The 13,004-nt window shown below is 54.8% G+C and overlaps 2 non-coding genes across 2 annotated transcripts; both read right to left on the minus strand.

The window, feature by feature from the left end:
* Nucleotides 1-5,876: 5,876 nt before the first annotated feature.
* TRNAQ-CUG (transfer RNA glutamine (anticodon CUG)) lies at nt 5,877-5,948 on the minus strand. The gene has a single exon. It is a non-coding gene; the product is annotated as a tRNA-Gln (tRNA).
* A 1,959-nt stretch (nt 5,949-7,907) lies between these two features.
* Nucleotides 7,908-7,989, minus strand: TRNAS-AGA (transfer RNA serine (anticodon AGA)). Its single transcript has one exon. It is a non-coding gene; the product is annotated as a tRNA-Ser (tRNA).
* Between the last annotated feature and the right edge of the window lie 5,015 nt (nt 7,990-13,004).

Genomic DNA, 13,004 nt, shown 5'->3' on the forward strand with positions numbered 1-13,004 from the left:
GAAGGATCTCCCTGGCAGAGCAGGTGGTAGGTGAGGGAGGAGGAGAACAAAGGACCACGACTCTCCAGCACTGCTGCACAAAGGCTTTAATGAGAAGGAGCAAAAGCGGCGGCACAGAACAGAGACCAAGGAAGACGTGTGGGGGGCCAGGGAGGGCAAGAGATGGGCCCGTCTGCCAAGGAGAGCGGGGATGATGCGCCGGCCTCAGCAGATCTGACCGCAGCGGGAGAAAGGCAGGCACAGGCCTGAGCCCCCCAGGCCAAGGGAGCCCCCAGAAGAGATGGGAACCCCCGCGGTGCTGAGGGAGCTGCCCACAGCAGCTGACAGAGAGGATCCCACGGCTGTGCTCTGAGGGAAGGAGGTGAGGATGGGGCCCGGCAGGGTCACCACCACCGGCGAAGGCTCGATGTACACCGTGGAGTCAGCGCAGCGGGCATTGCAGGGCTCAGTGCAGCTGCTGGCAAGGGGCGTTGGGCCACAGGGGCCGCAGGGCCGTGGGGGACAGGGTCTGCAGCAAGACATCTCTCGGTGCGGGAGGCAAAGCTGCAACACAGAGCAGGGAGCACCACCCAGCCTCAGCATCACTCTGTCTCTCTGTCCCTCAGCTCTCGCCAGGGACACATTTGGTCTCCAACACACACTCTGTGCCTACAGCTCCCACCACACTCCTGCTGCCCTGCAAGTGGCACGGCACGCGAAGGCCGCCCCACTTCAGCAAGAGGAGCCAGCACAGTGGCTTTAAGGGCCCTGTGGAAAGACTGGTCACAGCCCATCTCCAGAGCACACATGGCCGTGTCAGACAATGTCCCGGCTTGCACTGGCACATTTTGTTACACCAGGGCAGGTGCAAATTCTGCTGGGCACATCCCCCTGAGGCTCAGCCCCATTGATCCCCTTCTGCTGCAACAAAGGCCCCTCTTCCCAGCTGGCCCCAGCCCCCAGCATGGAAAGGCTGACGGCCCTCTAACAGTTCTGTGCCAGGGCCCAGCTGAGGCAGCCCAAGGATCAAGCCGGGCAGCCTCCATGAGAGCAGCTCAGCCCACAGGGAGCGATGGAGCGGGCTCAGGCTTACCTGGTTCCTCGAGGAAAGGGAGGCCAGAGACCAGGATGCAGAGCCTGCAGCAGAGCAGCCTTTTATGCTGGGTCCCAGAGCCCTGTGGGGCCACAAACATTCCTTCTTTGTGAAACATCCAAACTCCTGGGAGTGGCCACTTGCCAGGCCTCGATGCTGATCAGGACCCTGCCTCTTTCATCTCAGGCGTTTTTCACCAGTTTCACACAACCCATCTTGGAAATCATTAATATGTGTCCCAGCTTCCTAAGGCAATTTCATTTGGAGGTCCGAAACCCATGTAAAACGTGAATTGAAAAGTATTTGTGTCGTGTCAATAATTTTCTGCTGTTTGTTTTTCTTGATGGTTAATTGTGCTCCAATTACTGTTAAAGTCAGCCATGAAATGACTCCTCACCTCATCTCTCAGGAGCTTTCAGTGCAGACACTCAGGTTCATCCTGAGAATCATTTCTTTCATGGGTTATCACAGACCTCCAGAAGACTGAGGGTCAGTTGAGGCACAAAGTCAACACTGCACAACCCCATAGTGGGGAAGAGACTCAACTGTGTGGGAAGGTGGCAAAGCTCAGTGGCAAGGGAAGTCCATGTTCACCTGAAAGGATGTCCCCTGCAGGCCTGAGTGACAGCCATGGGGAACTTGCTTACAGTGACAGGCTGTGCCACGGCCTGGTTTTGTGATCAAAGAGATGCTGTGTCCTTCCCTGAGACAGACCCACAGCCACACTGACCTGCTTTACTCAGCGTGCTCATCCCAGGGGCAGAGACCTGGCTGGTGCCTTTGGGGAAAGGGCTGAGGGCAGGGAGCCCATGGCTGTTGTTTTCTGGCTCTGGGATGGGGTTTCCCATTCCATGCATTTTACATTTCAAAGGGACACGGGATCAGTCTCCCAGAGCAGCAGAGCAGGTGTCATTGTGATGTGGAAGAGCTGGGAAAATCCCTGAGCTCCAGGCAAACCTGAGTCACCCAGTGTGGACTTCAGTGGACTGGGTGCTGCAGACTCAGGCGCTCAAAGGATAACAGAGCTCACACCCTCAATGTTCTGCTGCCATGAAGGATATTTCCCCACCTTGTATTCTCAGTCATGGATCACCTGGTGCTTGTCTGCAATCTCCTGCATTTGCTGTCTCCCCCGGCAGGGTCTTTTGGGGGCAGCTCAAGGACTGTAATGACTCAGAGTACCCCACACCACCCCCAGCAGGTCTGTGTGGAACTCTGGAGGTTCTTGTGCTCCTGTCAACTGCTCTGGGCAGATCACACTGCCCCAGCTGCTCAGCAGGCTCTGGGCCTTGTCCTGCTGACATCTAAGCACAGACACAGCTTACAAAAGAGATCAGCACCCCTGGTACAGCTCTCCCAGGCCTGTCCCTTGTCCTCCTCCAGGGAACTCTGGCATTTCCTTTCTTGCCTCTTGTGATTGCTGCCTCTTGTCCTGTGACAGTGCAGCTCTCAGGAGAGTTTAGCTCCATTCTCTCCAGAACTGCCAGGAGGTGGTGGAGGCAGCAGCTCCATGTCCCCCTCCACCCCTGGCTCATCAGTGCAGACAGCCCCAGTGTCATCTCCTGCTGGTCCTCCCCATCGAGGACCTGGGAGGCTCATCTGTAGGAGCCCTTTCCATCTCCTGGTGGCCTCCTGGGAGTGCAGGGCATCCCTGGAAGTGCTGCTCATGGGACAGGCACCTGTCTGATAATGGCAGTGTTCAGAGGACAATGGGACAAGGCCCACAGCTTCTGGTGGCAGCTGGGAAGTTTGTTCTTCTCAGAGAGGGAGCAAAGAACTTCCACAGGTCTCTCCCACTCTCCATTATCCTGGGTCACCCTGCATCCCCTGAGCACTTGAGCAGCCTCCTAATGGCAATGCCTTGTGGAAAGCTGGAGCTGCAGCACATGAATAAATGGATGTACAATGTGGTCTCAGACTGGTCCTAAAAGGTCTGGAAATGCCCCTGACAAAGGCAAAATACTTCATGGAAGAGAGGCCATGTGCTGTGGTATCCATGGAATGCCTGAGTCCACGGCACTGTGTGCACTCATTTCCACATCAGCATGATTCAGGTTTGCCTGAAGCTCATGGATTTTCCCAACTCTTCCACAGCACAATGACACCAACAAGCTCTTGGGAGACTGATCCAATATCCCTTTGAAGTATGATATTAGGTGAATGGGCAAATGATGCCTGCCCCAGGAAAAGGAGCCATGAGCTTTGTGCTTCCTGCCCTCAGCCTCTGCCCCAAAGCTGCCATCCAGATCCCAACCTCAGGGCTGGACACACTGAGCAAAGTGGGTTAATTTGTGTTTGGGAAAATGGGTCAATTTGTCTTTCAGGGAGAGATGTAGGCATGCCTTTGATCACCTTCCTACGTGTTTAATTCCTTGTTTTCTGCAGGATCCCAACTTCCCAAGCTGAGGGCAGAGCTCTGGTTGTCAAATGCCAAGGCAAGGACAATCCCAAACCTGGACACAGCCTAGTAGGCCTTCAGTGGAATGAGAGCAGCCCTGTGGAGGGAGACCTGCAGGTTCTGGTGGTTGAAATTCTGAACATGAACCTGCACTGCCAGCGAGCAGCCCAGTGCAAAATTCCAATCTTATTCTGGGCTGCATCCCGAGCAGTGTGGGCAGCAGGTTGAGGGAGGGGATTGTCCTGCTCTGCTCGGCTCTCCTGACACCGTACCTGGGGTACTGCCTGCAGCCCTAGGACCCACAGCCTAAGAAACACACGGGCCTGCTGCAGTGGGTCCAGAGGAGCCACAAAGAGCACCTGGCAGCTGGAGCCATTAGCCTGTAAGGACAGGATGAGAGGGTTGGGGCTGCATAGCAAAGAGAGGAGAGGGCTTCTAGGAGACATTCAGTTAAGAAATGGAAGGATACCTGGCTGGGGTGTGTAGGGATGGTTCAAGGGCTACCAATTCAAAACTGAAAGCATAGGTATATTTAGATTAGATATTGGAAAGGAAACTTTTCCCTTAAGAGGACTGATGCCCTGGAACAGGTTGTCCAGAGAAATTTATGAAGCCATTTTAGGTAGATCATTTTTAGCTCCATTTAATCCCAAAGTTCTTCTCAGAGTCATCACAGGATTTTGGTTGGTACAAAGAGGAACAGGCCGGGATGAAGAGGCAGGGACCTGATCAGCATCGAGGCCTAGCAAGTGGCCACTCCCAGGAGTTTGGATGTTTCACAAAGAAGGAATGTTTGTGGCCCCACAGGGCTCTGGGACCCAGCATAAAAGGCTGCTCTGCTGCAGGCTCTGCATCCTGGTCTCTGGCCTCCGTTTTCTCGAGGAACCAGGTAAGCCTGAGCCCGCTCCATCGCTCCCTGTGGGCTGAGCTGCTCTCATGGAGGCTGCCCGGCTTGATCCTTGGGCTGCCTCAGCTGGGCCCTGGCACAGAACTGTTAGAGGGCCGTCAGCCTTTCCATGCTGGGGGCTGGGGCCAGCTGGGAAGAGGGGCCTTTGTTGCAGCAGAAGGGATCAATGGGGCTGAGCCTCAGGGGGATGTGCCCAGCAGAATTTGCACCTGCCCTGGTGTAACAAAATGTGCCAGTGCACGCCGGGACATTGTCTGACACGGCCATGTGTGCTCTGGAGATGGGCTGTGACCAGTCTTTCCACAGGGCCCTTAAAGCCACTGTGCTGGCTCCTCTTGCTGAAGTGGGGCAGCCTTCGCGTGCCGTGCCACTCGCAGGGCAGCAGGAGGGTGGTGGGAGCTGTAGGCACAGAGTGTGTGTTGGAGACCAAATGTGTCCCTGGCGAGAGCTGAGGGACAGAGAGACAGAGTGATGCTGAGGCTGGGTGGTGCTCCCTGCTCTGTGTTGCAGCTTTGCCTCCCGCACCGAGAGATGTCTTGCTGCAGACCCTGTCCCCCACGGCCCTGCGGCCCCTGTGGCCCAACGCCCCTTGCCAGCAGCTGCACTGAGCCCTGCAATGCCCGCTGCGCTGACTCCACGGTGTACATCGAGCCTTCGCCGGTGGTGGTGACCCTGCCGGGCCCCATCCTCACCTCCTTCCCTCAGAGCACAGCCGTGGGATCCTCTCTGTCAGCTGCTGTGGGCAGCTCCCTCAGCACCGCGGGGGTTCCCATCTCTTCTGGGGGCTCCCTTGGCCTGGGGGGCTCAGGCCTGTGCCTGCCTTTCTCCCGCTGCGGTCAGATCTGCTGAGGCCGGCGCATCATCCCCGCTCTCCTTGGCAGACGGGCCCATCTCTTGCCCTCCCTGGCCCCCCACACGTCTTCCTTGGTCTCTGTTCTGTGCCGCCGCTTTTGCTCCTTCTCATTAAAGCCTTTGTGCAGCAGTGCTGGAGAGTCGTGGTCCTTTGTTCTCCTCCCTCACCTACCACCTGCCCTGCCAGGGAGATCCTTCCCTCTCCCATGGAAACAAATGGAAGCCCAATGATGGGGCACTTCCCAGTGCTGCTGGAGCTCCTTGAATGGATTGCTGAGCAATAGAAAGGAATTGGCAGGGAAAAGAGGAAAAGGAGCCGCAGAGGAAAGGAGAAAAAAAGAGACATTGACAGTGGTGGGCATTCCAGTAATGGCACACAGAGTGCCCTGCTGTTCCTGCGGGAATGATGCAACCTGGAATCAGCTGCCCAGAGCGTGTATCCCAGTCTCTGGTTTTGGATGCATCCAAGACAGGAGGCAGTGGTCCCAGAGCAGAGTCCTGTGCCTGGCCCATTGGGAGTGGGTGTTGTGCAGCTCAGGTGCTGTGTGCTGGATGAGAGAAGAGTGCAGCAGTGCAGCAGCAGCAGAGGAGAGGGGTGAGAGTGTACGCATGCTGAGGGCAAGCATGCTGAGGCAACCAAAAGGCTCAGGTCCTACTGAGATTCGAACTCAGATCACTGGATTCAGAGTCCAGAGTGCTCACCATTACACCATAGGACCTCCTGCCCAGCTCACCTGGGGCCCCTGTGCTCAGCCTGCCTCAGCCTTATGGCCCCAGACAAGGCTGCCTGCCTCTCCACTGCTCTGCACATCTCCTCACACCAACTGCAGCCTTCCTGCACGCCCTACACACACTCTCACTTCACACCAAACTTCAGGCCAACAGCACCACAGCTCCCTCCAAGCCTGACAGGGCCTCTCTTACACGTGCCACGCTTCAAACCACCCAACATCTTCTCCTTCCCAAATGGCAACAACCCTTTCTCACTCAGGCAAACTTAGCTGCCCAAGTTACCTTCACACCCCACAAGCCTCCTTGCCTTCTCCTCTCCAGACCAAGCCACTCCAGCTCCTTAAGGACTATGGAGAGGGAAACTTTGCCCCATCTCTACAAAAGCTCAACAAAGACCCTCTGCTGAACCCAGCAAAGGGGCTGGAGCAGCAAGGACAAAGGACAGCTGACACACCAAGGGCAGAGCAATGACTGACCTCCAGTTCCTGTGAGGGAGAAGTTCACTCACTGCCTATGCTGCACAGCCAGGAGAGCGGAACCCTCTCTGCCTACTCTTCCCCCTTGCAAGGAACTTGACTCAAAGGCATCCCAGGAGGACCCAAGTCCAAATGCCTGCTCAAAGCACGGCTGGAGACAAAGCAAATACAAGGCCACTCAGGGCCTCAGCCCCATTGCCACCCCAGCCTGATGCACAGGTGTGGAGAAGCACAAAGTTCTCTGCCCACCTGGCTGCAGAGTCTCACCACTCTCTGGGAGTCTGTGCAGGATCCAGGGCAGCCCCTGCATTTGGCTGTTGCCAAGGCCGACCTGGCTCAAAGACAGTGTGTGCCTGCTGGGCTGGAGGTGCCTGGAGTCCTGGGCTGCATCCCGGCTGAGGGGAGCAGGAGCAGCCGCTGAGCTGCTCTGTGGTACAAGTACTTGTGGAGGGAATGTGCTGCACTCTTCGGGACCAGGAGAGCCCAGGTGTCTTATACAGGTTCTATCATTTTTACTCACAGGATGTAGATGGTGTAGAGGGAAGAGGAAGGCTATGGCCAGCCTCGCCCTAATAGCTGTGGCCAAGCAGGGTCAAAGTTGTTGGGCAAGGCAGGCTGAGTGCAAAAGTGCCTTAGCAGAGGATGGTTTCGATCCATCGACCTCTGGGTTATGGGCCCAACACGCTCCCGCTGCACCACTCTGCTCTTCCTCACACCTGCCTGCCATTGCCCTCACTGCAGCCTCATGCTGCCCGCCACTGCTGCCCCTCACTCCTGCCCTTGCTCTCTCATCTGCCCCCCCCACCCAACTGAATACACACCCTGGCCATTCACCTCACTTCAGCCTGTGCTATGCACATCCAGGCCCAGCCCTTGCCCTTCTCACACACTTTCCACACACAGCCCTGCACACTCACTGCCCCTTCCACACCCACCCTGCCCTGCACCTGCTCAATGCACCCTGCACACAGCCTGCAGCCTGGCCATCCATCAGCCCACCTGAAATCCACCAACATCCTCACACCTCCAGCCCTCACCACAAATACACCTGTGCTCCCAGCAAGCTGCAACACTGCTCCTGCCCAGCACTTCAGATCTTTCATGGCCAACATGGGACATGGGTTGTCTTTGCTTGGAATTGCTAGCAGAAACAATTCTTTTCTTTTTCCTCTGCAAATTTTGCCTCCTCAGCTCAATGCTGCTCACGGGTACTCAGAAGCAAAAGCTCTGAATTCTGACCACTTTGTGCCAAGCAGTTGGTCAAGCTGAGAGTCCTTGCATTTAACACTTGGTGCCACTGGGAGGGGATGAAATGCTCAGTTCCAGTCTGCATTTCCCCTGTCCTTCTCCATTGTTGGGGCTGCAAGTGCAGGAACCCCGGGGCAGGTGCAGCTGCTGTCCATGGCACCCACCTGTGGGTGCTGCCTGTGCTCCTGGTCAGATGCCCGCAGCCCAAAAGGGGCGCGTGCCCGTAGTTGGCAGGATTCGAACCTGCGCGGGGAAACCCCAATGGATTTCTAGTCCATCGCCTTCACCACTCGGCCACAACTACCTGCTCCAGCCCTGCCCTGCTCATCACCTGCCCTGGGCCAACACACCCACACCCACGCACTTCTGAACAAGGCTCCTCTCAACAAACACTGCTGCACATGCCTGAAAAATCACTCCCAAGCCAGCACCAGAAAATACTTTGCATATTAAGCAAATAGCAACAACAAACGGCCTGGGCAACATTCACTCTCCTACTTACAGGACACTTAATGTACAACAAGATAAAGCAACCAACGACAAAACCAAACAACATCCAACCAATCAAAACAGAAATCAACCAACAACTATTGAAAAAAGGTTGTTGTGTGTGTTTCTGTATCTATGTATATGAGTATCCCTGTGTGTGTATGATAAAAGACAGTGAGGGTAATGATACAAAGGAACTTGGCCTATAAGCTTGACAGAGGCTTAAAATTTTACAGAGGAAAAGTATTTCATAGAATTTAACCTCACTTACAACTTCAAAGTTATACTTCGCAACTTAGCAAAAACAACACTAAGCACCATCTAGGTAAATCTATATCTGGAACTTAACCTTCCTGACAGGCCTAACTTACTTAGATCTCCAAGGTACTTAGACATCCAAGGAGGCAGTATTTCTCCCAGATTTGCTGTAGCAAATATATGCAGATGTGCATGCACACAGGTGTGAAGAGTCGGTACAATCAACGTACCTGTGAAAAATTCCCCTCAGTGGTCAGTGAAACACTCACTTTGGATGCCTTTGCATCTCCCCAAGGGGGAAGGGTCAGGCCTCAAGGAGTGAGGGTATCAGCCTGGGACTCGTCCTTCTTGGGCAATCCTCCAAGTACAGCAACCCTGAGAGTTCACTGGCTGTGAGAGCCGTCCCACTCAGGGCCATTGCTGGTCACAGCCTGCTGTGGGCCAGGAGAGCTCAAATGGTCTCATTTTGGGCCACTCTTCATAGAGTTGTAAGAGACTGGGCTTTAGTCATATCAGGGTTTCATCCTGGCCACAGTTTGTGTTGGCACTTTCTCTGAAAGTGTGAAACAGGAATGTTGTGGCATTCAGGAAACCAAAATATTTTCCAAGACTGGTCATTTCTAAGGGGAATTTTCAATAGGTGTATGTACACACCTAAATACAGAGTGAGTGTGTGTGTGTGTGTGCATGTGAGAGAGCGAATAGATAATGGTATGAATGTTGTCACTGTGAATTTGAAATTAAGTCCTTCCTGTGACTGTGTGTTGTTTGCTTCCAAACCCTTTTGCACCCACTTCATATTGTATCCATATCCTTTGCATACCATGCACTTCTGAATGCACAGTCTCCCTATTAAACATTAATCATCATTTTCAAATCAATATTCTATTTATGCTACATTAATTCAGTCAGTAACAGAGAGAACGTTGCCGTCAAACTCCCGATGCCCAGGCATGAAAAGAAGAACTTTCCTCCTTTCCAGCCCACAGTCCTGCACTCACACCATTGACACATCCCAACATCACTAATGGAAGAGAGAGATCGGATTTTGCTATGCTTTTGTAGAGAAGCTTGGACAGGAATGACATGTCACACAAAATATGTGCAATAATTCTCACAAAGAACAAATTGGCACTGGGCCCTGCAGGGCTGTGATCTCCAGGTTCCAGGCTGAAGCTCAGTGACTGAGGTTTGGTTCTCTGGTGTAATTTCTGGGAGTTCTTAGTGCAGCTGCTGGTAAGCTCAGGACAGCAGCCAGTGCTCACTCTGGCAGGGCAGGTGGTAGGTGAGGGAGGAGGAGAACAAAGGACCACGACTCTCCAGCACTGCTGCACAAAGGCTTTAATGAGAAGGAGCAAAAGCGGCGGCACAGAACAGAGACCAAGGAAGACGTGTGGGGGGCCAGGGAGGGCAAGAGATGGGCCCGTCTGCCAAGGAGAGCGGGGATGATGCGCCGGCCTCAGCAGATCTGACCGCAGCGGGAGAAAGGCAGGCACAGGCCTGAGCCCCCCAGGCCAAGGGAGCCCCCAGAAGAGATGGGAACCCCCGCGGTGCTGAGGGAGCTGCCCACAGCAGCTGACAGAGAGGATCCCACGGCTGTGCTCTGAGGGAAGGAGGTGAGGATGGGGCCCGGCAGGGTCACCACCACCGGCGAAGGCTCGATGTACACCGTGGAGTCAGCGCAGCGGGCATTGCAGGGCTCAGTGCAGCTGCTGGCAAGGGGCGTTGGGCCACAGGGGCCGCAGGGCCGTGGGGGACAGGGTCTGCAGCAAGACATCTCTCGGTGCGGGAGGCAAAGCTGCAACACAGAGCAGGGAGCACCACCCAGCCTCAGCATCACTCTGTCTCTCTGTCCCTCAGCTCTCGCCAGGGACACATTTGGTCTCCAACACACACTCTGTGCCTACAGCTCCCACCACCCTCCTGCTGCCCTGCGAGTGGCACGGCAGGCGAAGGCTGCCCCACTTCAGCAAGAGGAGCCAGCACAGTGGCTTTAAGGGCCCTGTGGAAAGACTGGTCACAGCCCATCTCCAGAGCACACATGGCCGTGTCAGACAATGTCCCGGCGTGCACTGGCACATTTTGTTACACCAGGGCAGATGCAAATTCTGCTGGGCACATCCCCCTGAGGTTGAGCCCCATTGATCCCCTTCTGCTGGAACAAAGGCCCCTCTTCCCAGCTGGCCCCAGCCCCCAGCATGGAAAGGCTGACGGCCCTCCAACAGTTCTGTGCCAGGGCCCAGCTGAGGCAGCCCAAGGATCAAGCCGGGCAGCCTCCATGAGAGCAGCTCAGCCCACAGGGAGCGATGGAGCGGGCTCAGGCTTACCTGGTTCCTCGAGGAAAGGGAGGCCAGAGACCAGGATGCAGAGCCTGCAGCAGAGCAGCCTTTTATGCTGGGTCCCAGAGCCCTGTGGGGCCACAAACATTCCTTCTTTGTGAAACATCCAAACTCCTGGGAGTGGCCACTTGCCAGGCCTCGATGCTGATCAGGTCCCTGCCTCTTCATCCCGGCCTGTTCCTCTTTGTACCAACCAAAATCCTGTGATGACTCTGAGAAGAACTTTGGGATTAAATGGAGCTAAAAATGATCTACCTCGAGCCTCCTGAAATGGCTTCATAAATTTCTCTGGACAACCTGTTCCAGGGCATCAGTCCTCTTAGGGGTAATTTTCCTTTCCAATATCTAATCTAAATACACCTATTCTTTCAGTTTTGAATTGGTAGCCCTTGAACCATCCCTACACACTCCAGCCAGGTATCCTTCCATTTCTTAACTGAAAGTCCCCTAGAAGCCCTCTCCTCTCTCTGCTATGCAGCCCCAACCCTCTCAGCCTGTCCTTACAGGCTAATGGCTCCAGCTGCCTGGTGCTCTCTGTGGCTCCTCTGGACCCACTGCAGCAGGCCCGTGTGTTTCTTAGGCTGTGGGTCCTAGGGCTGCAGGCAGTACCCCAGGTACGGTGTCAGGAGAGCCGAGCAGAGCAGGACAATCCCCTCCCTCAACCTGCTGCCCACACTGCTCGGGATGCAGCCCAGAATAAGATTGGAATTTTGCACTGGGCTGCTCGCTGGCAGTGCAGGTTCATGTTCAGAATTTCAACCACCAGAACCTGCAGGTCTCCCTCCACAGGGCTGCTCTCATTCCACTGAAGGCCTACTAGGCTGTGTCCAGGTTTGGGATTGTCCTTGCCTTGGCATTTGACAACCAGAGCTCTGCCCTCAGCTTGGGAAGTTGGGATCCTGCAGAAAACAAGGAATTAAACACATAGGAAGGTGATCAAAGGCATGCCTACATCTCTCCCTGAAAGACAAATTGACCCATTTTCCCAAACACAAATTAACCCACTTTGCTCAGTGTGTCCAGCCCTGAGGTTGGGATCTGGATGGCAGCTTTGGGGCAGAGGCTGAGGGCAGGAAGCACAAAGCTCATGGCTCCTTATCCTGGGGCAGGCATCATTTGCCCATTCACCTAATATCATACTTCAAAGGGATATTGGATCAGTCTCCCAAGAGCTTGTTGGTGTCATTGTGCTGTGGAAGAGTTGGGAAAATCCATGAGCTTCAGGCAAACCTGAATCATGCTGATGTGGAAATGAGTGCACACAGTGCCCTGGACTCAGGAATTCCATGGATACCACAGCACATGGCATCTCTTCCATGAATTATTTTGCTTTGGTCAGAGGCATTTCCAGACCTTTTAGGACCAGTCTGAGACCACCTTGTACATCCATGTAATCCTGTGCTGCTGCAGCTTTCCACAAGGCATTGCCATTAGGCGGCTGCTCAAGAGCCCAGGGGATGCAAGGCGACCCAGGATAATGGAGAGTGGGAGAGACCTGTGGAAGTTCTTTGCTCCCTCTCTGAGAAGAACAAACTTCCCAGCTGCCACCAGAAGCTGTGGGCCTTGTCCCATTGTCCTCTGAACACTGCCATTATCAGACAGGTGCCTGTCCCATGAGCAGCACTTCCAGGGATGCCCTGCACTCCCAGGAGGCCACCAGGAGATGGAAAGGGCTCCTACAGATGAGCCTCCCAGGTCCTCGATGGGGAGGACCAGCAGGAGATGACACTGGGGCTGTCTGCACTGATGAGCCAGGGGTGGAGGGGGACATGGAGCTGCTGCCTCCACCACCTCCTGGCAGTTCTGGAGAGAATGGAGCTAAACTCTCCTGAGAGCTGCACTGTCACAGGGCAAGAGGCAGCAATCACAAGAGGCAAGAAAGGAAATGCCAGAGTTCCCTGGAGGAGGACAAGGGACAGGCCTGGGAGAGCTGTACCAGGGGTGCTGATCTCTTTTGTAAGCTGTGTCTGTGCTTAGATGTCAGCAGGACAAGGCCCAGAGCCTGCTGAGCAGCTGGGGCAGTGTGATCTGCCCAGAGCAGTTGACAGGAGCACAAGAACCTCCAGAGTTCCACACAGACCTGCTGGGGGTGGTGTGGGGTACTCTGAGTCATTACAGTCCTTGAGCTGCCCCCAAAAGACCCTGCCGGGGGAGACAGCAAATGCAGGAGATTGCAGACAAGCACCAGGTGATCCATGACTGAGAATACAAGGTGGGGAAATATCCTTCATGG

This window comes from Melozone crissalis, unplaced genomic scaffold (assembly GCF_028551555.1).
Source record: "Melozone crissalis strain CALT ecotype California unplaced genomic scaffold, PUWL_Pcris_2 ptg000034l_1, whole genome shotgun sequence".
NCBI lineage: Eukaryota > Metazoa > Chordata > Aves > Passeriformes > Passerellidae > Melozone > Melozone crissalis.